Source organism: Jaculus jaculus, chromosome 11 (genome assembly GCF_020740685.1).
Source record: "Jaculus jaculus isolate mJacJac1 chromosome 11, mJacJac1.mat.Y.cur, whole genome shotgun sequence".
Lineage (NCBI taxonomy): Eukaryota > Metazoa > Chordata > Mammalia > Rodentia > Dipodidae > Jaculus > Jaculus jaculus.
In genome coordinates, this window is record NC_059112.1 from 66,951,677 (window position 1) to 66,976,691 (window position 25,015).

General features: G+C 37.0%; 1 protein-coding gene and 1 pseudogene across 1 annotated transcript in view; both read left to right on the forward strand.

Moving 5' to 3' along the window:
- Rsrc1 (arginine and serine rich coiled-coil 1) overlaps window positions 1-25,015 on the forward strand; it is a 454,827-nt gene that overhangs the window by 351,558 nt on the left and 78,254 nt on the right. The gene's annotated exons all lie outside the window — the stretch shown is intronic.
- Window positions 20,786-23,939, forward strand: LOC101615689 (annotated as a pseudogene).

The window sequence follows — 25,015 nt, forward strand, 5'->3', positions numbered from 1 at the left end:
TGAGGTTGACTTGACTTGGCCAAGTATTAAAATATATGTATTGCTGATGCCAAGATCACAAGTCAAATCAGTAACACATAATACTTCATCAAGGAACCAGATTGCATATGGAAATTTAGCATATAATAAGGTATGGTGCTTCTTTCATTTTCCTTACTCATATATTTATATCACATAAATTCACACTGTTCTGCTTTTCTGTATCTGCTTTTTAAATGTTTGTTATTAACAAGGTACTTTGTATGGATACATCATGTGTTGCTACCCTCTTTTCCCTCAGCCCTGTCCCCATTCCATTAGGTACACTCCTCAGTGGGGTTGCAGGTATTCCCCATGAAGTTGTAGTTTATGTGTTGTGGGAACAGTAGTTTGTTACTTTGAGGGGGGTGGAATGTCTCTGGGCATAATGTCTCAACCTGTGGCTCTTACAATTCCTCCGCCCCCTCTTCCACAAAATTCCCTGAGCCATGGTGACTGAGTTTTAAGACTACTTCAGTGATGAGCTCTTAGAGACCTCCGGATCTCTGCTTTGGTAGGTATTGAGTATCCTCAGGTTCTGTCTCCTTCACCCTGGTGCTGATTATCAGGTTCACCATGGAAGCAGCACTCTTGCTTGCCTCCCCATTTTTCTGTGGATTCAGCTGTGGCTTGGCTGAAGTGCAAGGGGTAGTTTATCTCCTGTGATCTCACTACCTTCTGAAAAAGAACAGATTATTCAATGGAGAATGAAGTTGGCTTAGTTTAAATGGGTTCACATTATTAATTTAGGGAGACTTTGATGTTAGTAGCTGCTCTTTTAGCCAAAGACTAGTGAGAGCTTGACACTGGAGAACATAGTCTTTGTCTCCATAGGATTCTGATCTGGTTCCCAATTCCAGATATGGGTTCCTTTACAATGAGCAGATCTCTAAGCCAATCAGAAAGCTATTGGTTACCCACTGAGGCTGTGTGCCACTATTGCACTGGCATTTACATCATGTCACGGTGTTTGCTTCTGAGTAGCTTAGGTTGCATAGACAGTTGTTGGCCGTTTTACCCCAGTAGCTCATTTAGCACTTTGCAGCATCTAGCAATTAGACAGGCTAATTGTCTGGGGACTGGTTTTCTTCCCGATTCCAGCCAGATCTCTCTATGCTCTGTGTCAGCAGCATATGGTGTCTTCAGCAATAGGGTCTTAGCTTTTGCCTCAGACAGGTAATTGACTCCTTTGACAGAAAGCTGTCTTGATTTAGGGACCTGGTAGGTCTTGCAGATCAACAGTTCAGTGCAGGTAGCAACCAATCTCTGGTACTAGGAGTTATAGGTCAGACATATACACACACAAAACGTCTTTTAAGCTTCATCCCACCCTTACCAGGACCCTACTTTTCAGGTGCCCCCCCCCTTGCTCCTTTTGAGGGTTATCTCTTAGGCTATCTCCAAGGATAAAGGTTTCTATGATATCAGTTCAGTATAGATTTTTTTTTTTATTTTGTATTTGTTTTCCCCCTTCCCCTCCTCTCCCTCCAAACCCTTTCATCTCTATTGTCTGGGCCTTGAGTTGCCTATCAAGTATGACAGCAAATCAAATAGGTCAAGGTTAGGAACCACCATGTTGCTTTGTCTTCCTGTGATTGTGTGAGTTTGCTGAGTATGTGTGTCTGCTTTTCTATCAGAATCACTTCCCTGATTTGTTATGTAATTTTAATTAGTATAATTTTATAGGCTACATAATATTTGTCCAGAAAATATACTGTTAATCACATGTATATAGTTGAATGTTGATATCACATTTCTGTTAAAGTTACATTCAATGACTATCTTCATGCATACGTTTTCATTTTAAACTTAGATGTCTTTTTTAAATTATGATATCATAGTATGAACTGTTTTTGGTTCTTGAGATAGACTACTGTGTTTTTGTCTGTGAAACTCCAGGTAGGAAAGCATTCAACATCAGCTCTCATTTGGAACATTATATTTCAAGGCCTTTTCCTACTAACCAGAATGGTAATATTGTTTACTCTGCTTTCCTCTCAGAAATGAGTCAAGTGTCTATTCAGTATTGCATATAGATTAAGCCTAATAAGACTTTAACCAGATTGTTTTAGCCATCTTTAGCTTACTGATTCTTTTGAAGCACCTCTGCCTTATACAGATTTCAAGTGATAATACATACCCATGTGATCGATAAAAAAGCTGAGTAGAAGGGCTGGGGAGATTGTTCATGGTTAAAAGGCACTTGCTTACAAAAGCTGTCAGCCCAGATTCAATATCCCAGCACCCATGTAAAGCTGTATGCAAAGTGGTATGTGTGGCCTGTATGCATCCATTCATACCATACATGCATACACACAAAAACATAAATAAGTAAATGAAAATTTTAAAAAATAAAAAATTGAAAAGTGGTATAGAAATAAGTTCACTTCATTCTCATCTTTAGTTAAAGGATAAGATTCCTACTGTTGGGAAACAGAATGCTAGCAAGAGGCAGACACTCCTCTGGAGCTAGACAGCCCAGCTTTAGATCTGGCTCTATTAAATAACTGTGGACACTGTGCCTCAGTTTCCTTAACTGTAAAATGAACATGGAAATTGCAGCCAATTGTTTTGAGCACTAATATGTGTAAAATATTGAAAAGTTCCTGGCATATCAAGGGCTCAATAATCAATAATAATAATAATAATCAATAATAATCATGGATTGTGAATTATACATAACATTCTACTGTTCTGGTTTACCCTTCTGTGTGTAAAGGGCTAGAAAACTAAACCTACATGTCCTAGATCTTTTGTTTCTTAGCTTCTGGCCATGGAATACACCCATCCAATTAGATGCATTCACAAGGAAGTTCTTACACATGTAGTTGTGATAAAAGTTGTGTGCAGGCCATCTCCTGCTACCTCAGCTGTTGCCGTGGCCAGCCCAGCTGTGGAGACAAAGGGAATCTCTAGAAGCTCTCCAGTGTCTAGTCACTACATTGAGAGGCAGGTGTCCTGGTAACTTTTTGTTTTGTACTTGTAGGAAGCAGAGGCTATCCTTGAAACTTTCAGTTCAAGTGGCAGCCCTCTGATTTCCCACTACCCTTCCTGTGAAGAGAGAGCTACACCTTAGCAAGCCAGGTGTACAGTGCTGATTTGGGCATCTAACAGGTCCATCCCAGAGTCCATGCCTTCAGGTCTTCTATAAAGTTTGCAAGTATACATTTCCCTGTGAATTCCATTTTTCTTTAAATATATAGAAAGGTTCTGCTTTCTGGTAACAGTGGTGACAACAGCAGAATCATGCTGCAATACTTACTGTTATTAGAACTGCTGATTTATACTTCTTGCCAATCATGTATAGTAGATGATGACTTTTCCCTCCAGAACTCCAAACAGCATCAGGGTCCTCAACACAGACCTCAGAATGACCACTACCAAGAAACAAACTAATTTGCCAGCTTTGCCTTAGAATCTGGCTTCTCTCTTACATGTTACCACAACCCCAATATATGTTATTAGTTTGGATGAGTACTACCCTTAGAGAAAAAGGGGAAACTGGTGTTCAGACCAGAGTGGAGTCACTAGGACCATCTAGGAAAAGAACATTAATACTTAAATTTAGCACATATCTGTTGAACTTCTGGTTAACTGTTGCTAGGCACTAGGGAAATACAGAGATGAATAAGGTGTATTCCATATTCTCAAAGAGCTCCCAGTGGGAAGGAAAGCTACAAATAGATTTTCTTCTGAACTACATAGTGAACAAATTGGGATTGGTTCTTATTCTTTATACGAATCTTCTCATCCAGCCACAGTACCTGGCAAACTGCATATACTCTATAGAGATTTTTAAATAAATAGGATATCGAAAAGCACATCCAAGCTAGGTGTGGTGGTGCACCACTTTAATCCCAGAATTTGGGAGGCAGAAGTAGGGGGATCTTCACGAGTTCAAGGCCACCCTGAGATTAGATAGTGAATTCTAGGTCACTCTGAGCTAAAGTCAGACCCTATCTCAAAAAAAAAGAAAGGAAGAAAGAAAGGAAAGAAAGAAAAAAGAAAATCACATCGAGTATGGGCAAGTGAAGAATGGTTAACCTGGGAAGGTTAGAAAAGTCCTTTGTCAACACTGTGGTAATATCGAAAAACAGTTCCATGGTCAAGTAAGTTTGGGAAGCTGTACATTGTACCTTTTTTGTAGAAAGACACAACACACATTAACAATATAATTTCATGATTTATGCAAGAAAAATAATTTAGTTTTGTACAAATGAATATTTCCTAAGTATATTTGACCAGAGAACCCTTTTGACATCTCATTGTATAGAACAGTTTGGAACATGCTGATTCAGCCATTTCCTGGGATAATTTCTAGTTAACTTTTTAAGTATTGGAACATTGTAACTTGGATAATAGGAGTTAAAAATCTTGCTGTCATCAGTTTAGTATTCTCATTAAATGTTTAAATAACTTAAAAATACATCTACATAAAAATGTCTAGAAAGATACCTCTTTTGTCTCCATATAAGCAGTTAACATAATCTGTCCACATCAAACTATAAAAGAATGGGACATTCAAAAGAACAAAGCATTTAAACAACCCATATTTTCTCTTTATTATAAAACTGATATTTTTTCAAGTGAAAATGAGCTATATAAGAATGATTTTTTTAAGTTGGTTATTCTGTCTCTTTCCTTAATCAGACCAAATTTTTCTATCAAACTTCCCACAGTACACCTCTTATAACTGAGACATTCATTGTACAAAAAAACATGGTAGCCATGAAAACTTAAATAGAGACTGTTTTATATAGTGTGGTCCTATATTAAGTTCTTTTGAGTCATTTCATTTTATGGTATGTTCCAAAAAATCATATTCACATTAAATAAATATTTAAATATTGTTGTGAATTTTAAATACATCTTTGGGGAAAATCTGGTCAACCCTAATGTGAGATAGGCTGTATAATAAAAATAGCTTAGTACTGAAAATTTTAGTTGTATGTGTTTTCTTTACAAATTTTCTTATGTATTTGTATATTATTAACTTTGGTAAATTGTTTTGCTTCATAAACATGTCTTAGATGACTAAAAATAGCATCACAAAACATGTTTGTTATAGTCTTAATTGTTTTGACCATAGAATTAATTTTAAAGTCAAAGGGGGCATTGCTTTTTCATCATTTCTAGCTCAGAATATTCAGCGTGTCACAGATGTTCATGAATAATGTCCATTTAGAACTGCTGGCAGAGAGCGCTGGTGAGTTGGCTAGATGAATTAAATGTTGGGGGGATCTGACAGGCAGCACGCTGCTTTGTGATCATTCCAAAGTTCTAATAATCTCCCTCACCTTCTCTGCCTGCCACTAATGAAAGAGAATAGGTGATTGCACCTCCGGCTATGTTCCGCGCCTAATGACTCCTCCAAAGGCAGATTTATGAAGAAAAAATTAACTTTGAATGAGGATTGAATTGGCCCTGACAGTCTGATGGACTGTGACACAGATTCTGTGGCAAAACAGACGTAGCCCTAATTGATTATCAATATTTTAAGCAAAGTGATGAAAATAAGCATTAAGTGATGAGAAAGGCAGTCTTAATACAGTAGGCAGTAACCAGGACAGAAGAGAGTCTTTGGGGAGTTTTGCCCTGATTGCTATTACTGAATTTTATCTGTCAATTTTTACCTTTGCTTCTCAACAGCCATTGTCCCTTCTTGGTGTACTTCCCCCCGCCCCTTTAAAGATCTATGACTAGAATATTAATCCTTGTAGTAATAGTGACAGGGCTGTCTGCAGTCTCTTCCTCTAGAGAAGTTTAATTAATATTTAGCTCATTTTGAATTTGGTTTTGATTTCATAGTTTTGAAGAACTGAGGATTTTTGTGAAGACTTTAGATTAACAGTTAATCTAACTGTAGCTGTTTCCAAATGTGTTTTTACTAGGCATAAAATACATACTGTCCAGAAGTATTACTTATCATACATATTTGGCCTTTTTATATCACTTGTAACACTGACTTCACCTTTCATCTTTTGAATAACAAATATACTTCTAGATATGAGGGAGGCAGACTGTATATATACATTTTGGTGATTTACAAAGTATATTTTGAAATTATAATGTAATTATACATCCATATGGGACTCCATAAGGTAATTTATTTTCAAAACTTGTATACTTCTTTCTTGTTAGTCCTTTATATTAAAAACAAAAAACAAAAAAAAAAAAAAGATCACTTTAAAAAATCAGGGCTGGAGAGATGGCTTAGCACTAAAGCCAAAGGAACCAGGTTCGAATTCACCAATACCTATGTAAGGCCAGATGCAGAAGGTGACACATTTATCTGGAGTTCATTTTGTAGTGACTGGTAGCCCTGGCATGCCATTAATTCTCTCTCTCTAAATAAGTAATATTTAAAAATTTTAAAAGTCAGAGCCAGGCATGGCCGGCCATGACTATGATCCCAGCACTGGAGGTGCAGAGACAAGGACCACTGGAAATTTTGAGACCAGCCTAGTTTACATAGAATGTTCTAGGCTCACCAGTACTGCATAACAAGACCCTGTAAAATAAATAACAATCTATAGTAATTTAATTTGATATTAAAATTGATGAGGCAAGAGCATACATTATAACATAATGTGTTTTACTTGATTAAGTCGGTTTTAGATAAATTATTTTATAGTAGAAATACATGTTTTTCCTTTTGGTAAAATGCTCTTGATTTCTAGGCATTGGTATTCAACTGTTTCATGAAATTAATTCCAGGTAGAAATTGTACCACTGTTGAAAACTGTCCTCCCAGTTAACATTCCAACAGCAGCAGAAGAAAGATAAATTATTCTTGTTGCGCCACCTAGCGAAACTTTGGTGCTAAGCCTTGACACCTGGATCTAACCTGCATTCATGTACCTCCTGCTCAGTTGCCGATAAGAGATTCATAAAAGACACCAAAGATCTAAGCCCACTAGTGCTGACCTTTACATCAAATTGTAGATTACATATTTTAGCACTAAAATATTAGTAGTCGTGCTAAATACTCTGTTCATTTAATTTCCAAAGGCATTGCCATGAACAAGAGACAAGCACAGCTGAAGTTTTAAAACGCTCTTCCAGCTTTACACATTAAGATTTTACAAGAGGATATTTCCTGGACACACGTTTAAATAAGATGGTAAGAAATGAAACTAGAGGTTTTGTTCAAAACTGGAAGCATCTCGAACAAATTTCTTGAAGCTTTTATGGTAAAATATACCAATGTTTTTATTTGACAATCTTGTCTCTTGTCATGAGTCAGGAATACTTGCAAATAATTCACAGCATACAAATGCATTTAAAATTAAAATGCTGCTGTTATCTGTAGAAATCCTAAGTCCACTGCTTTGCAGTTTGAAATGAAACTGTGTTAAAGCACTGTTTATTCAATTTGTGTTCCCGTGTTGAAGGTGAAAGTGCTTGCATGGCTTTATGTTGTTTTAACTGCAGTGTAAGCACTCAGCTGCATAGTTCTTAATTTTAATAATATTATTAAATTCAAAGGTCATCTTTCAAACTGCTTGCACAAGATAAAATAAGAATACTATTATCAGCTTCTTTTATATTGGTATAATAGTCAGCACTTGATGTAAAAAAAAATCAGGGAAATCAGATGAGGTTTCACTTCCCTCTATTGCCATCTATTTGGATAGCAGGCAAGAGGGGCTCTTGATCCCAAAGCTTTGAGGCATGCCTAAACAACAAGCAAGATCCTGCCTCAAAAAAGAGAGCAAAGTTGCCAGTATCATGGAGAATAAGAACACATGTTCAATTCACAATAGAGAAATAAATGCATTCATCTCAGACCTAATTGAGAGATTTATGTCAAATAGGATATTAGGGTAAAGTATTATGGAGCAGGTCACAGGACATCCAGACAATTTTGTAGAATATTGAGTATGCATATAACAATTATAAAATGTAGAACTAAATTTCAAGTTGTGACTAGACATTGCTAAAGAAAAGTCTATATATAATATCTTCTCAAATCAGAAAGTAGCAAAAGTCTTTTACAGTGGTCTGTATACACACACACACCAAGAGACACATATCCAATTCTCATATTTGTCTTAAGGCCTTACTACAGTTAGAGTGCCTATTTCATATTTTATATCATTTCCTAGAAATGAGAAACCACATTACATATACATAGTACATATTTGTCTAAATGAAATGAAATACTGTTACAAGGAATATATTCACTATTTAAAATGTATAAATAATTTTTAATCTGTAAATTATAAACCATGCAGATGTACTTTTAATAAGAATTACTACTGTGCTATGTATTGTTCTGAATGTTAAACATATACTCTTATTTAGTCCTTATAGCAACTCTGAGCCTTATGAGGGAGGTATTATCATCATACTATTTTCAGATAAATTAACTTAAACACAGATAGATTAAGGCACTTGTGTGTGACCTTACAGTTAGTAATAAGAGGAGCCAGGATTAGAGTATAGACTATTGTCCTTCAAAATCTCCATAATAATACCTCTAAGTATCTCATTATAGACTAATTATAACCATTTCCCTAATAATACTTTAAAATATATCCGAGTCTAAGAACTATCCTCCAGTATTTTTTTTTTTTTTTGCTATATATGTTTTGAAAACCTTTGGATAGAAATGTGATGCAAATATTATTCTGTCAAGTTCCCAGGATGGTGTTTTGTATATAAATGAGTATTGTTTTGTTCTTTTGAAGCTATAAATCTTTCCAGCTGTTAGCTCATTTTCTTATGAGTGTTTAATTTTAACTGAAAATGGTTTGATAAGGGTCAGTTTAATAAATTACATTTCATTGGTCTAAGATTTGAGGATACAGAAAGTAAGAAATATATATTAATTAAAATATAATGTTACTATCTTTAAACAAGTAGTATAGGAGCAACTAATGCTATTAAAAATTGGGAAGAGACTGTCATAAAATATAGCATTTAATAGAAACGAAGTCTTCCAAATGTAGAGTACAGAAAAGCACAGGCTTGTGAAATTGTGATCTGTTACTAATTTGGACTAAATTTTTGGTGTGCATGGAGTAGTGCAAACTGGAAAACAATGAGTTTTATCCCCTTGGTAAAGGGTCTCTCATAGCTCATGCTAACAACAAATGATGCTTTCTTACCATTATTAGACAATACTTTTGAAGGAAAGATGATAGCTTCTCCTAGCTTACATTGCAAAAGCAATACTATTCCAGGTCCAGACTCCTGAAAAACTAGTAAAAATACTTTTGCTTAGTTTTCAGTAAACCAAGGGATATTTACACATAGAGAAGGAAGAGTGACCAGGCATGCTATCCCCAAACCAAAGTTACTCAAGGACTGGGAATGTAGCTCAGTGGTAGAACACTCACTCTGTATGTACTAGGCCCAGAAATTGTCCAACACTGCCCTCACCAGCAAAATAAATAAATAAGCAAACAAACAATACTTAAGCTACTCTCAAAAAGTCTCTCTCTTGGCCTGGAGAGATGACTTAGTGCTTAAGTGCTTGTCTATGAAGCATAAGGCCCTGGGTTTGAGGCTTAATTCCCCAGGACCCACATTGGCCAAAGGGGGCGCACGCATCTGGAGTTCTTTTGCAGTGGCTGGAGGCCCTAGCATGCCCATTCATTCTTTCTCTCTCTCTTTCTCTCTCTCTCTCTCTCTCTCTCTCTCTCTCTCTCTCTTTCTGTTGCTCTCAAATAAGTAAATAAAAATAAACAATTTTTTTAATCTCTCTCTTCTTTCATGCTTATTTAAATGTGAATTACTAAGGGCACTTTTACCCTTGACTTCTTGGTAGTATCCATGGACTCATGTTTAATGGATTGCCTAGTACTATATTGACTGTTGCGGGTTAACATGAGGAGCTAAAGAGACCAAGCCTGCTACAAATATTTTTGAGGAACTCTAATATTACCTTGTCAGTATAAAAAGAAAGCATTGCTTATATCTTGGCCATATGGATGTTTCTTCATAATTATTATGAAAAGAAGAACATCGTTGAAGATATATACATTTTGCAGGACATTTGCAGCATGCTTTCACGTTAACTTAGCAGGACAAGTGTTTGATTGGCACAAGAGTTGGCCATCTTGAATTTAATTCAACATCTCCCACATCAGAACATTCTAGTGTTTTTCTAACAATACAAAAACGATTCAACTGTGAATCATTTTAATTTGTTTAATTCTTTATTCTCCATTAACCTGTTAACTTCTTCATCAGAATGTATCATGTCTGCTGTTGAATTGTGTCTGCTTATTGAAACTTTCAAGGATCCAAGTCTTGCTACACCATAGTATTACCCAACAACTAATAGGTATCGATCTTCTATATACTTAATAACTGGCTAGACATGCTCAGTAGCAGAAAGATATGCTCTATACAACAGGAAGAACTCAGCATTATGGACTCACAATATTCTTATGAAAAAAGTTTGAATTAAGGATATCCATTTAAGCTACATCATAAAGCCATATATATATTATTCAGACTTTGAGACATATGTCTCATTCAAACTGTATTCTCTTCAACTCCTGATAAATTTGTATGGCCCAGGGTGTTTTTTGTTTGTTTTAAAAAACAAACATTAAAATGTTTATCAACTTTGACATTTTTGTACCTGTATCTGTTGTATTTTGATCTTATTCCCCCAATTATCCGATTTTAACCCCTCCCATTTAAACCCTTATTTCCCTTAGTTCCCCATCTTTAGTGTTTTTTTATACCTCCTCCCACCAAGGCTCATGGGACCTTGCAGAAGTGGGGACTTAAAGAATGTAGAAGCAGGAGGATAGGGAAGAGTTCTGTGAAATGCTGTCTTCTGGATGTGCTATGCCTATATATTCATAATTCATTGTATCTGAGGTTCCATACACAAGATTGAGCCTGTCAGTACTTCACTATTGTAGGGGGAAAGGATACTTGAGACCCCAGATCTCCAAGACTAATGGCAGCTAATAGGTGCTGGGAGAGGGGAGTCCAATTTATCAAGGGTGTAGCCATTCTTTTATCAAAATTAGTGCTTCTTGAAATGTGGAACCTTTATTAGCATCACCTGTGAGCTAGTTAAAAAAATCTAAGAAAAGTTCAGAATACTACAATACAGTGATAGTCTAATGTATTATTTATTGGGTGTGTGTGTGTGTGTGTTACTAAATCTCATACACAAGTTAAAATACAATTTATAAAAATATATTGTAAAATACATATTATATAATGCAACATATTATATATTATGTATAGCTGTATTATATATAATAAAACGTATTTGTATATTTTAACTTGTGTATGTGCATATATTATATATGAAATATATTTATGTATTTAATGTATATATGTAAAAATATAGGGTCAAAGTATATATAGCCAATATTGATGAAACTGCTTGACAGCAAACAAACAGGTTTGTCCAGTAAACATGTCAGACCCTGAACCCAAGACTTAAGGAAAACACATTGCTTTCAAATAACAGGCTTTTACAAAATTTGAGTTGGGGATGCAGCTCAGTAGTAAACCATTTATCTATCATGCACAAAACAATATGTTCTACCCTAGTACTACAAAAGAATTACAGATTTGCCACATATTTGCTAGTAAGTCAGATGCAGACATAGCAACAATTATCACTTTCAGTATACTCTTTAATCAGACAGCTTAAATTAGGCTTTATTGCAAGCAATAGATAATATTTTCAAATTATAAAATATTACAAAGATTTGCAAAATCATCCTGAGTAACTCATAAGTTAACACATAATTATCCTATTGAGATAAAATATACCTTCAGTTCTGTACTTCTAAGTAAAATTAAGTTGTAACAGGGTACATGTCTCATCCCAGGTACTTAGGCCCCAAAGTTTGAGGCCAGTCTGAGCAACACAAGACTCCTATGTGATTTCTATGAGATGTTCACACATGATGAAGATGAAGATCTATTATCCTAAATTAGAGTAAAAATATTAATGCCTACTGGAAAATTCAAGTAACAAAATAAGAGATTTACAGAATATTCATGATGATTAAATATACTGAGACTAAAAAGACAAGAATTTTATCTTTAATATACAGAACTGCTATGCAGTACATCCAGTTTTAGAGGACAGATGCTCACTGCCTTAGCCTGATAAAATGGCTGTCATGAAAATCTTCATATTGGTATTTTCTTTGATTCTGCTTTTATACTATAATATTGTGAAAGTATTTTTCTTGGTTAAACTCTGCAATATAAAATAGAACTTCAAAGAAACTTTGAAAGGGTACTGTAATTCCATTTCCTGATTAGATGAATTTCTTCTGCTTGATGTATTTATTCTTGTCTATAAAATATGTAGATTTAAACATCTTTTTATCATTAAAACAACTTAATGGATGCTAAAAGCCTTTATGTATTCACATACAGTGTTTTTTAATGAAATGTATTGACTTGCTATAAAAAATTTTCTATAATAGAAATGCTCTTAAAATTTCTTTTGTATTTCATGATTCTTATTTCCACTGCAGGAATGTTCTAGGTTACTTATGCCTATGATCTTCAACTGGTGTGTTTTCATTTCTGTTGGGCCCTGATATACATCATGACAAGGCTTTTTAAAGGTTACCAGTTTTTCTTGCTATGATTCTTTTATCTTACACTACTGTTGCTTAAGTCACCTATCATGCAAGAGAAGGGATCGTGCCCATTATTAATAACAAAGTTGTATGTTGGTCTAGTTTACATTTCACCCTGGAGAATGCATGCAGAAGTCTCATTATGTGTCAGTTCACACAGACCTAAGGAGTAGAAATCTCATGTTCCAAAACCAAGCCACACCACCAGGCTACTTGCATTGTTAATTTTGAGTTGTGTCTGTAGTATTCTCTATTGTAGGAGGGGCATTCTGATTAGAACCATGATACAGCTTTTCTACCACAATGTGGCTTAGAAAAACTGTTTCTTAAAGGGGGTGGGCAAAAGGATACATGTAACAAGTAAACAAGAGGGAAAATACTATAGCAGGGAGGGAAACGGGGGGGGGGGAGGAAGCAGGAGGGGAAAGAAAATGCAACAAAAATAAACTACATCTGAATATGCTAAAAATAGTTTATCATATTTTAGTAGGATAAAATCAGGATAGGGCATAAAACTCATTTGAATAAAACTTGTAGCTATAGCAGTAGTCTGCAGTTTATCAGAAGTATGAGTGTTTTTAGCACAGAGGTATGTGTATTACACATTGTCTCGCCCTGAAGTGAAAACTCTCATGACAGAGCAACCTAAGGCAGGGCCTGCACTTAAGTGCTGAGTACTTCACACTTCTGTAAAAAGTAGTCCACCTTCTAAATATTAATTCATCAAAACATGGCATGGCCTGAAATTCAGTACTCTCAGGGTGGCCCGGAACTCATAACGATCTTCCTACCTCTGCCTCCTGAGTGCTGGGATTAAAGGTGTGCACCACCATGTCTGGCTAAAGTTCACTTTTATTTATGATTTTTTTCTGACTTCAAAATTAAATTTTAACAAAAAATAAATTTACTGCCCTTTCTTAAAAATAATAGTAGAATTTGATTTGTTTTATATATTATTTCCATGTAGTTTTTAAAAGCAATTATGATAATGAAAATAAAAACGAATGTATCTGTGACAATTCTTGACTCTCTCATGTAGTAAGTAGAAAACCTTAAGCAAATGATTACAGTTTCCTAAAACTTGTTGAGGACTACACAGACAGCTGGAACTTGAGTACTTTTAGCAGAGATTTGACGCCTGCCTAGCTGGCCTGCCTATGTTTTATATCAAGGCAATGAAAACAAATGACATAAATTATATAATTGTGTTTTTATTTTTTGTAGTTTATGAATATTTTATTATAGAGTACAATGGGGCTTATTGTAGAATTGAAGAGGAGAGAAGGCAGAACGCTTGGGAAGTAGGAGGGGACACCAAAAAGGTAACACATGCAATTGTGCTTTTAAAAAAGAAACATGCAGACTAGAGAGATGGCTTAATGGTTAAGGTGTTTGCTTGCAAAGCCAAAAGATACTGGATTGATTCCCCAGGACACACATAAGCCAGATGCAGAAGGGGGCACATTCATCTGCAGTTCGTTTGCAATGGCTTGTAGGCCCTGGCGTGCCCATTCTCTCCCTCCCTCTCTCCCTCTCTCCCTCTCTCCCTCTCTCCCTCTCTCCCTCTCTCTCTCTCTCCCTCTCTCCCTCTCTCCCTCTCTCTCTCTCTCTCCCTCTCTCCCTCTCTCCCTCTCTCCCTCTCTCCCTCCCCTCCCTCCCTCCCTCCTTCTCTCTCTCTTCTTTCCTTCCTCCCTCCCTCTGTCAAATAAATAAATATTTTAAAAAAAGAAACATGTCTTAATGAGAAGGTAAAGTAAGAATTAGAAGAAACATGACAAAACTTTTGACATGTGAAACTGTTGCATCTCACTGTTAGTTTCTGAAGTGTTTACCGAACTGCCATGGATGAATTTTGTCTCTTTTTAAAAGAAAAACTCACCTTTAGATACAGTAGTAGTAGGTGACTTGAAATGACTACAAAGAAAGCATTACAAACTACTCATTCAGTCTAGGATATGATTCCTTTTAAAGATAGTCCTTCTGTAGCTTAAAACCCCCCTTTTTCCAAAAATGCTGAAAGGTCTTTCTTGGAAGGGGCGGTTCTATTGGTGACCAAATGGCTCCAAACTGACATGAAGTCAAAGGAACTCAGAATAATGAAGTTATATCTATTTCCCATAGTTCAGTAAAAGAAAATCTAGTACTTTTTAAAAAGATACTAAACATCATTATAGATCCATATTGTTATGGATTATTTTCAGCTTCATAACTTGTTTTTAGATTTTAGTAAATGACATCTTAGTTACTGTGGCTAAACAGTTTATTCATTCATTTGAAGTATCAAAATGTTGTCAACAAAACTAGAGAGGAGATAATAGGACTTTTCATAAGTAACAAAATAATTTAGTAGTATTAACTATCCACATTTATATCTCAAATTGAAACTGGGTGTATTTGATTCCTTCCTTGCCACTGGAAAGCTAAAGCTTCCAGCAGAAGAGTTGGTGAGAGGAATTCTTTCAAGATACCCACCCAGGTCCACCTGGAGTAGCAACACTGAAGCTGATTATACTCTCTGGCCACACTGTCCAGCCCCTGTACTAATTATGCCTCCCAGGATTAGGATGAGTGCTGTCCTGAGCCCATCCAGTCCTTCAGGTACCTGGGTTGGGGGTCAGGTCCATTTGGCACTAACCTCACTCCCAGCTTGCCCATATGCACAACCCCATCTGGCCACACTCTCCAGCCCAGACATGCACTGAAATAGCACACACAAGAAAGAGCCTTTCTCAGGTTAAAGTGTGCCCAGCCCAGGCCTGTGGATAGACTGCAGTCCCACGCCCAGCCTGATCTCATAGTGGAAACCTCCAATAAAAACTACTTAGAAGGAGCTCCAAACAAAGAATTCCAAAATGCATTTATTTATACTAAGCATATTCAGCAAACTTAAGGGGGCCATGAATAAGTGGCTAAAGGAAATAGAAGAAAATAAACAACAGATGGCCAAGTAAAATGGAAGAGAATCAAAAAAAACAAACAAACAAACAAACAAAAAACCGCAGGGCTGGAGAGATGGCTTAGCATTAAGGCGCTTGCCTGTGAAACCTAATAACGCTTGTTGGAATCTCCAGGTCCTGCTTATGGCCAGACACAAGCATGCAATGTCGCACATGAGCACAAGGGGACAAACGTGTCTAGTTTCTTCAAAGCTGCTGAGAGGCCCTGGTGTGCCCATTCTCTCTCTCTGCCTCTTCCCCCCGCCTCTCTCTCTCTCTCTCTCTCTCCCTCTCTCAAAAACTAAAAAATAAAGAACAGGCCTGGGGAGATAGATAAGTAGAAGGCAGAGCCTTCCAGCCAGGGTTCAATTCCCCCCCCCCCTTCTCTCTCTCCCTTCATCTCTCCCTCCCTCTCTCCTTCCCCTATCCCTCTTTCCTTCTCTCAAATAAATAAAAATAAAATATTTAAAAAGGAGTTCAGTAGAATTCCATCCTAAAAAAAGTAATAAAGCGATAAAGAAGGCCATTTTATACCCTTAAAGAAAATAACTCACAAAAGGATATTAAAATTATAAACATATGCACCAAACACAGGTGCACCAAATTTTTCAAAGCAAAAGATGCTAGAAATTAAATCCCAATAAAATAATAGTGAGTGACTTTAATACTCCACTATCATCAATAGACAGATCAAATAAGCCGAAAATGGGGAAATGCTGGAGATAAGCAATACCATTGATGAAATGGACTCAAGATACCATGAAAACTCTACAGAATGTACATTCTTCTCAGGAACTCATGGAACCTTCTCTAAAATAGACCATATATTAGGATATAAAGCAAGTCTCTACAAATTCTAAAAAGTTGACATAACTCCCTATATCATCTGACCAGAATGCAGTGATGCTAGAAATCAACCAGAGAAACAACAAAAAAAATACCATATCTTGGAGATTAGACAATATGCTATTGAAAATAAATAGGATATTGAAGAAATCAAAAGGAAAATCAAAAAAATTCCTAGAACTGAGTGAAAACACGACAAAACTTATGGAATACAATAATGGCAGTCAGTAAAGGGAAATTTTTAGCTCTGACTACATTACAAAAATAGATCTCAAATAACTAACAATCCATCTGTAAATTTTGGAAAAACTGCAACCAAATGCAAAAAAAAATGCAGATGGAAAGAAATAACCAAAATTAGGTCAGAAATGTATGAAATAGAAATGAAGAATATAAACCAGGCATGGAGGACTATGCCTTTAATCCCAGTACTCACAAGGCAGCAGTAGCAAGATCTCTGTGAGTTTGAGGCCAGCATGGGACTACAGACTGAGTTCCAGGCTAACCTGGGTTAGAGTAAGACCATACCTTTAAAAAAAAAAAGAGAAGGAAATAGAAAATAAAACAATTCTAAAATATTAATGAAACAAAGAACTAGTTAATCTCATTGCCAACTGATCAAACAAAAAAGAAAGAAGACTCTAATCAAGGGATTAGAGATGAAAAGGGGGTTATTATAGATACAAATGAAATTGAGAGACTTATGACATATTTTTAAAACTTTTATTCCACAAAATTAGAAAATTTGGGAAAAAAAATCAGTGAATTTTTTTTTAAAGTATTTTTTTTTAATTTTTTTGTTGTTCATTTTTTATTTATTTATTTGAGAGTGACAGACATAGGGAGGGAGAAAGACAGATAGAGGGAGAGAGAGAGAATGGGCGCGCCAGGGCTTCCAGCCACTGCAAACGAACTCCAGACGCATGCGCCCCCTTGTGTATCTGTCTAACGTGGGACCTGGGGAACCGAGCCTCGAACCGGGGTCCATAGGCTTCACAGGCAAGCGCTTAACTGCTAAGCCATCTCTCCAGCCCTCAGTGAATTTCTTGATTCACATTACCTACCAAAACTAGACTCAGAAGAGGTAAATTTCCTAAATAGAGCTTTAATAGCTTAACAAGGCTATAGTAATAATTAAAAGCCTCCCAACCAAAGCAAGCCCATGCTCAGATGTATTCACTGCTGAATTCTTCTAAACTTTTATAGAACTAAAAGGAGGGAATGTTTGCTGACTCCTTCTCTGAAATCAACATTACACTAATACCAAAACTAGTAAAAGACACAATAAATTAGAAGGTAGATGCCAATATCCCTGATGAACTTAGATGCAAAAATCCTGAATAACATTTTTACAAATCAAATCTGAGAACATATCAAAAGCATCATCCACCTATATGACGAAGGTTTTATCCCAGAGATGTAGGAATGTTGCATCATACAGTAATTGATAAATATAATATATAGTAGACTTAAGGACAGAAATCACATGATTATTCCAATAGGCGCAGAAAAGGCCTTTAACAAAATACAACATCCCTTCATGATTAAAATACTGGAAAGACTAGGGATGCATATATCAACATAATAATAGACCTAAGCCCATATAATACTAATTGGCAAAATATTGGAAGCATTCCCGCTAAGATCTGAAACAAAACAGGGTGTTTTGACATTATTATTTTATTTTTGAGAGAGAAAGATAAAATGCATGTGCCAGGGCCTTTCAGCCACTGTAAATGATCTCCAGATGCATGCACCCCCTTGTGCACATGTGCAACATTGCATGCTTGCATCACTGCATCTGGTTTTGTGGGACCTGGAGCTTGGAACATGGGTTCTTGGTCTTCGCAGACAAGCACCTTAATTGCTAATGCATCACTCCAGCCTAAGATAGGGTATATTTTAACATAGTACTTGAATTCCTAGCTTAAGCAATAGGACAAGAGAAATAAAAAATGGGTATAAATTGGAAAGGAAGAAGGCAAACTAACCCTACTTGCAGATGATCTGATTCAGTGCATAAGTGATCCAGAAGACTCCACCAAGAACTTCTGAAAGTGATAAACACTTCTAGCAAAGTGGTAGGATATAAATTCAACACACAAAAGCCTTCATATATACCAGTAACAAACATAGGGAGAAAAAGGAGAATATCCCTAACCAGGGAAGTGGAAGACCAATACAATGAAAACATAAAAACACTGAAGAAAGAAATTGAGGAAGACATGTGATGATGAAAAGATATCCTGTGCTTGTGGGTTGGAAGGATTAATATGAAAATGGCCATCCTACCAAAAGTGATATACACATTCAATGTCTTTATAATCAAAGTTCTAGCAATATTCATTATAATTAGAAAAATATCCTCAACATTTATATGGAAGCACACTCATAGAATCAAAAATGTACTCAGCAAAAAGAATACTACTTGTGATTATCACCATACCAGATTTCAAATTACACTACACAGCCATAGTAATAAAAGTTGCTTGGTAGGGGTAGAGAGATGGTTTGGTGGTAGGATGCTTGCCTGCAAAGCCTAGGGACCCAGGTTTGATTCCCCAATACCCACATAAGCCAGATACACAAGGTGGTACATGCATCTGGAGTTCATTTGCAGTGGCTAGAGACACTGGCTTGCCCATTCTCTATCTACCCCCCAAATAAACAATACAAAAATTTTTTTTAATGATAGTGGCACAAAAACAGATACAGATATATAGATTAATGGAATAGAAGATCCAGATATATAACTTCTGGTAAGTACAACAGCCCAATCTCTGATCAACAGGCCAAAAACACAGAGTAGAGAAAAGATAACATTCTCAACAAGTTTGGTATCAGAGGAGTGGAGTTGTTGTTGCTAGGAAACTGACCTGTGGCATTTGATCTGTTGAAACTCATTTGTGGGAAGAATGTGGAAGGATTTAAGACCTTGGACAAAGAGACATGTTGCAGTGCTATAAGCAGAACTCAATGAACCATTCTATAGAGAATTGAGAGGCTTAAATGAATAAAGTACTGTGGGCTTTGTAGGTTTGGCTTATGATGAGGAGAAATGGCTTGTCAGGACTGGCCTGGAGGCAGTTTGTATGAGAGGCTGCATGTGCTCTTCCCATGTCTTGAGAATTTGAGCAAAGGTGATCTTAGAAGAAATGGACTGGAGTGCGCTGAAGGATTTCATACAGAAAGAACCGAAAGCTTTAAGCCACAGACTATAGTTTTGTTCAGCTACAGTTTGTTGAGAGATTACCACCTTTGAGGATTAGGTCAGCTAGGCCACACTGGGACAGTAACAGGAATGCTGAAAGAGTTTCTTCCTCAAAGTTAGCTTTATTTACCCCTGGATTATCAAAGTTGGTGGCCCATCTAGTACTATGGGATTATAACAAATCCAAAATAAAGGCTCATTGAATTTGCAACATTTTGGAAATGGTCACTGAGCACTGTCAGGTAGGGTTGTTGGAGTTCTTGCATGGAGGCTCAGTGGAGTCATGAGGATGAGCCATAGGTTGTAGTAGAGACTCCAGCATTTTAAAGATGCCAGAACTATGGGATAGCCATGAAACACTCTCAAATCAGTATATATAATGAATACTATACTCAAACATTTATATTAAACGTAGTGCTTTTATAAAAGGCAGAAGTAGTCAGGCTTACATGGCGGCAACTGTGGCAAAGCGAGAGCCTCGGAGACGCCACTGCCACCAGCACAGCCGGAGACCAGAGGTCACCGTGGGGGCTGCTGAAGGGCCCCTCACTCCTTCGATGACTCAGAGAAGTCCTGTTGTATCAGAGTAAGGTGGACGGTAGCTTTGATTGTGATTGTGATGAGCTGGAGCCACCTGATCACTAACATGACATCTGTCACCAGCAGTCACCATGGCTTCCTGTTGAAATACATCAACAAAGGAAGAAAAGCAAAACAGAAATAGTGCTTGCCAGCACCTTAACGTGCTGCTGCTCAGGGCCAGTCCAACACTGAATGTATCTGCACTGTGAGGAAGATGTTCATAGAAACCTGTTGGGCGCATATTTATTCACATTTTGTTAAATGTTAAGTCATTTAGCACAGTAAGTCTGAGTGCATAGTATGTCACTTCATTCCGTTTGAGTTTCTTGATTGTTGTCTTTAAATGTCTGTGGAGTTGCTGCCCCCCTGTTTGAACTATGAGTACTGCAGTCTTTTTCATTCTCAGTATGAGTAGAGATTTTTGAGCTTTAATCCAAGGGGAACTCAATGGCCTGGCTGGCATATGCAATGAACATCAAGACACCATCTTGCTGTGGAAGCATAGTTATTTTTATTTTTATCCCCTTTTGAGAGATCTTTCCTTTTGATGCCAGTTTTCTTCCTTATTTACACAAGTTCAGCAATTCAAAAGGAAAGGGCAGTAGTGAAGGTTTCAAAATGGCTGAGAAATTTGAAAGTCTCATGAACATTCATGGCTTTGATCTGGGATCCAGGTACATGGACTTGAAACCACTGGACTGTGGAGGCAATGGCTTAGTTTTTTCTGCTGTAGACAATGACTGTGACAAGAGAGTAGCCATCAAGAAAATTGCCCTTACTGATCCCCAGAGTGTCAAACATGCACTCCATGAAATCAAAATTATTAGAAGACTTGATCATGACAACATTGTGAAGGTGTTTGAAATTCTTGGTCCCAGTGGAAGCCAGTTAGCAGATGATGTGGGCTCCTTCACGGAGCTGAACAGCATCTACATTGCTCAGGAGTACATGAAGACAGACTTGGCCAATGTGCTGGAACAGGGCCCCTTACTGGAAGAGCATGCCAGGCTCTTCATATACCAGCTGTTACGTGGGCTCAAGTATATCCACTCTGCAAACATGCACAGAGATCTCAGGCCAGCTAATCTTTTCATTAACACTGAAGACTTGGTGCTGAACATAGGTGACTGGGCTTGCGCGGATCATGGGTCCTCACTATTCCCATAAGGGTCATCTTTCCGAAGGGTTGGTTACTAAATGGTACAGATCTCCGTGTCTTTTACTTTCTCCTAATAATTACACTAAAGCCATTGACATGTGGGCTGCAGGCTGCATCTTTGCTGAAATGCTGACTGGTAAAACCCTCTTTGCAGGTGCATATGAACTTGAAGAGATGCAACTGATTTTAGAGTCTATTCCTGTTGTACACAAGGAAGATGGCCAGGAGCTTCCCAGCGTAATTCTAGTTTACATTAGAAACAACATGACTGAGCCACATAGACCATTAACTCAGGTGCTTCCAGGAATTAGTCAAGAAGCATTGGATTTCCTGGAACAGATTCTGACGTTTAGCCCCATGGATCGGTTGACAGTGGAGGAGGCGCACTCCCACCCGTACATGAGCATATACTCCTTTCCCACTGATGAACCCATTTTGAGTCATCCTTTCCACATTGAAGATGAAGTTGATGATATTTTGCTTATGGATGAAACTCATAGTCATATTTATAACTGGGAAAGATATCATGATTGCCAGTTCTCAGAGCATGACTGGCCTATTCATAACAACTTTGATATAGATGAAGTTCAGCTTGACCCAAGAGCCATGTCTTATGTCACTGATAAAGAAGACGTACAAGTTGACCCTCAGAAATACTTGGATGGAGACCGAGAAAAGTACCTGGAAGATCCAGCTTTTGACACCAATTACTCTACTGAGCCCTGCTGGCAGTATCCGGATCATCATGAAAACAAGTACTGTGACCTGGAGTGTAGCCATACTTGTAACTATAAAACGAGATCATCATCGTATTTAGATAATTTAGTTTGGAGAGAGGGTGAGGTTAACCATTATTACTATGAACCCAAACTCATTATAGATCTTTCCAATTGGAAAGAACAAAGCAAAGAGAAATGTGATAAGAAAGGCAAGTCAAAGTGTGAAAGGAATGGATTGGTTAAAGCCCAGCTAGCACTGGAGGAGGCATCCCAGCTGGCTGGGGTGGAAAGGGAGAGGTAGGGATTTGACTTTGATTCCTTCATCGCAGGAACCATTCAGCTTAGTTCACAGTGTGAACCTCCCGGAGTTGTTGACAAGTTAAACGACTTGAACAGCTCAGTGTCCCAACTAGAGCTGAAAAGCCTGATATCAAAGTCAGTAAGCCAGGAGAAGGAGGAGAAAGGGATGGTAAACTTGGCTCAGCTAGAAGCCTTATATCAGTCTTCTTGGCACAGCCAATTTGTGAAGGGTGGGGAGGAGTGCTTTCTCGTCAGTCAGTTCTGCTGTGAGGCCAGGAAGGATGAACATGTGGAGAAGGAAAACACATATACCAGTTACTTGGACAAGTTCTTTAGCAGGAAAGAAGATTGTAAGATGCTAGACACTGAGGCAGTGGAGGAAGGAAAGCTTGGGGAGAAAGGAAGTAAGGCAGGGTTTCTGAACAGCAGTGGGGAGTTCCTCTTTAACAAGCAGCTTGAGTCCATAGGCATCCCACAGTTTCATAGTCCAGTGGGATCACCCCTTAAGTCAATTTAGGCCACATTAACACCTTCCGCTATGAAATCATTCCCTCAGATTCCTCATAAGACATATAGCAGCATTCTGAAACACCTGAACTAAACACTCAGCAGGCATTTCTTTGTATTCTTCATGAAATGTGTTTTGTCTTTTTTTTATTACTAGTGTTTAAGTCACTTTTTACTTGAATCAGAAAGTGTCATTTAGTAAGGAGTTTATTAGTCCTCAGTTTGTTAAATCCAGACTTTTTTTCTACATGTGAGATAGTTTCATTTAACTGGCATGTTATTTGCACACAAAAAAAGAGTAGAGCAAAATAATGCAATGCAGGAGGAGACAAAAGAAATGCACTAAGACTAGAACATTCTCACAGAACAATGACTGCTTTACAGGAAACAAAATCTTGCCTTGAAATTTACACAGTGAGACTGTACATAATTGCATGGAAATATCTGTTTTTTTCCTGAAACATTTTTCATTCATTAGTATTTTCAAGTTTTCATACTGTACACATTTCTTAAAACACATTATACCAGCAGCAACTGAAAATGAATGCCGAGTTTGGTACACATGTGTTATCTACCTCAAGGTAACAGAAGTATGTGGCAAACATAAACCACCCATAGTGCGTCATTGTGCACTTCTGTTTAGCCAGCATTTCTTGTAGTAAACTGTTGTTAAGACTCATTCATCACTATCAGTGTTCTGGTGGTCATTCTTTATAGTGAAGTGTTAATATATCACATCTTATTTATTTTAGCAAATCAGTATATTTCCTGTATTTAATTATAAAAGTTAACTTAGTTTAAAATTTTATTTGCAACAACCCTTTTTCCATTTGGCACCATGGTTTGTTGCCTGTCTAGCTGAAGGCATACCGTCAGCCTATCCTGAGGCAGTCCACGTATGTTAAGTGTTCATTTTAAGTAGAGTACTCACTGTGTATAGAAATCGTATTTTGGAGGTGCTTGATCTATTTACAAAGAAAATTAGGAATTACTTTATTATAAAATGCTCCTAGAAGTCTTAATTGTGTTTATTTTTCAAAACCTGTAATGTTAAACTTGTGTGCATGGAAGTAATTAAGGTACATCTTTATTGTAGCTTAAAAGTTGTACATTATAAGACTTGTTTTGTTTTGTTTTTACTGTATGTTTTTATTGAATGATCTATTCCCCATTCCTAGGCAAGCATGAATAAAAATTAGGTTAAATGTAAATAAATAAATAAATAAATAAATAAATGGCAGAAGATTGGACTGGCAAGAAGGCTCAGCAGTTACAAGCATTTATTTGCAAAACCAACAGCCCAGGTTCAGTCACTCAGTACCCACATAAAGCTAGATGCACAAGGTGGCACATACATCTGGAGTTGTTTGCAGTGACAGGAGGCCCTGGTGCTCCCATTCTCTCTGTCTTTGACTCTCTCTCCCTCCTTCTCCCCCTTTGCTAATACATATTTTAAAAACAAATCAAGAAATGCTAGTAGATACCGTATCATTTTATAGTTTCTATGGCATCATTTAATTCAGTTTTCAACATAGATGGAATGTAAGATCTAGCAAATTCACTTAGTATTTCATTTCCCATTTCTTGAAAGGAGCTGGTATTATGGCCATAGTTTGATAGTCTTTAACCAGACAAAGCCAGTAGCTATGTTCTTAGGTAAATGTGTAATACATTTGACATAGCCAGTGAGTTTCTAGATTATCTTCAGGTGTTCATTCTGTTTCTTTATTCATACTCTGAAAAGGCTCCTGGCAGGGCTCAAAGAAAAACTGCCTTAATTCTTAACATGTAACTTTGAAGGAAATGAAACTTAAGTGAATCACATACAAACAGGGAAACTGCAGACTAACAATGCCTTTCTTTATTCAGGCATTTGCTTACCTTGTAGGCATCATTTATCCAGTAGTATTTTGAAGAGATTTGGAAATTATTGAAGCATGGTAATGTAACACCTCAGAGTTAGAATTTCACTCTGTAGAGGCAGTAATTAAATGAAATAGAGTATTTTGGGAAATGAGGATGAGAATCTCATGATTATGACTATTACCTCAGACCCATGGGAATTGCATCACACCTTTGAGAGCCTTTACATTTCCTGATACAGCATCAATATATGAAATGACACGTGCTATGGTTCTTAAAAGAGGCTTCTT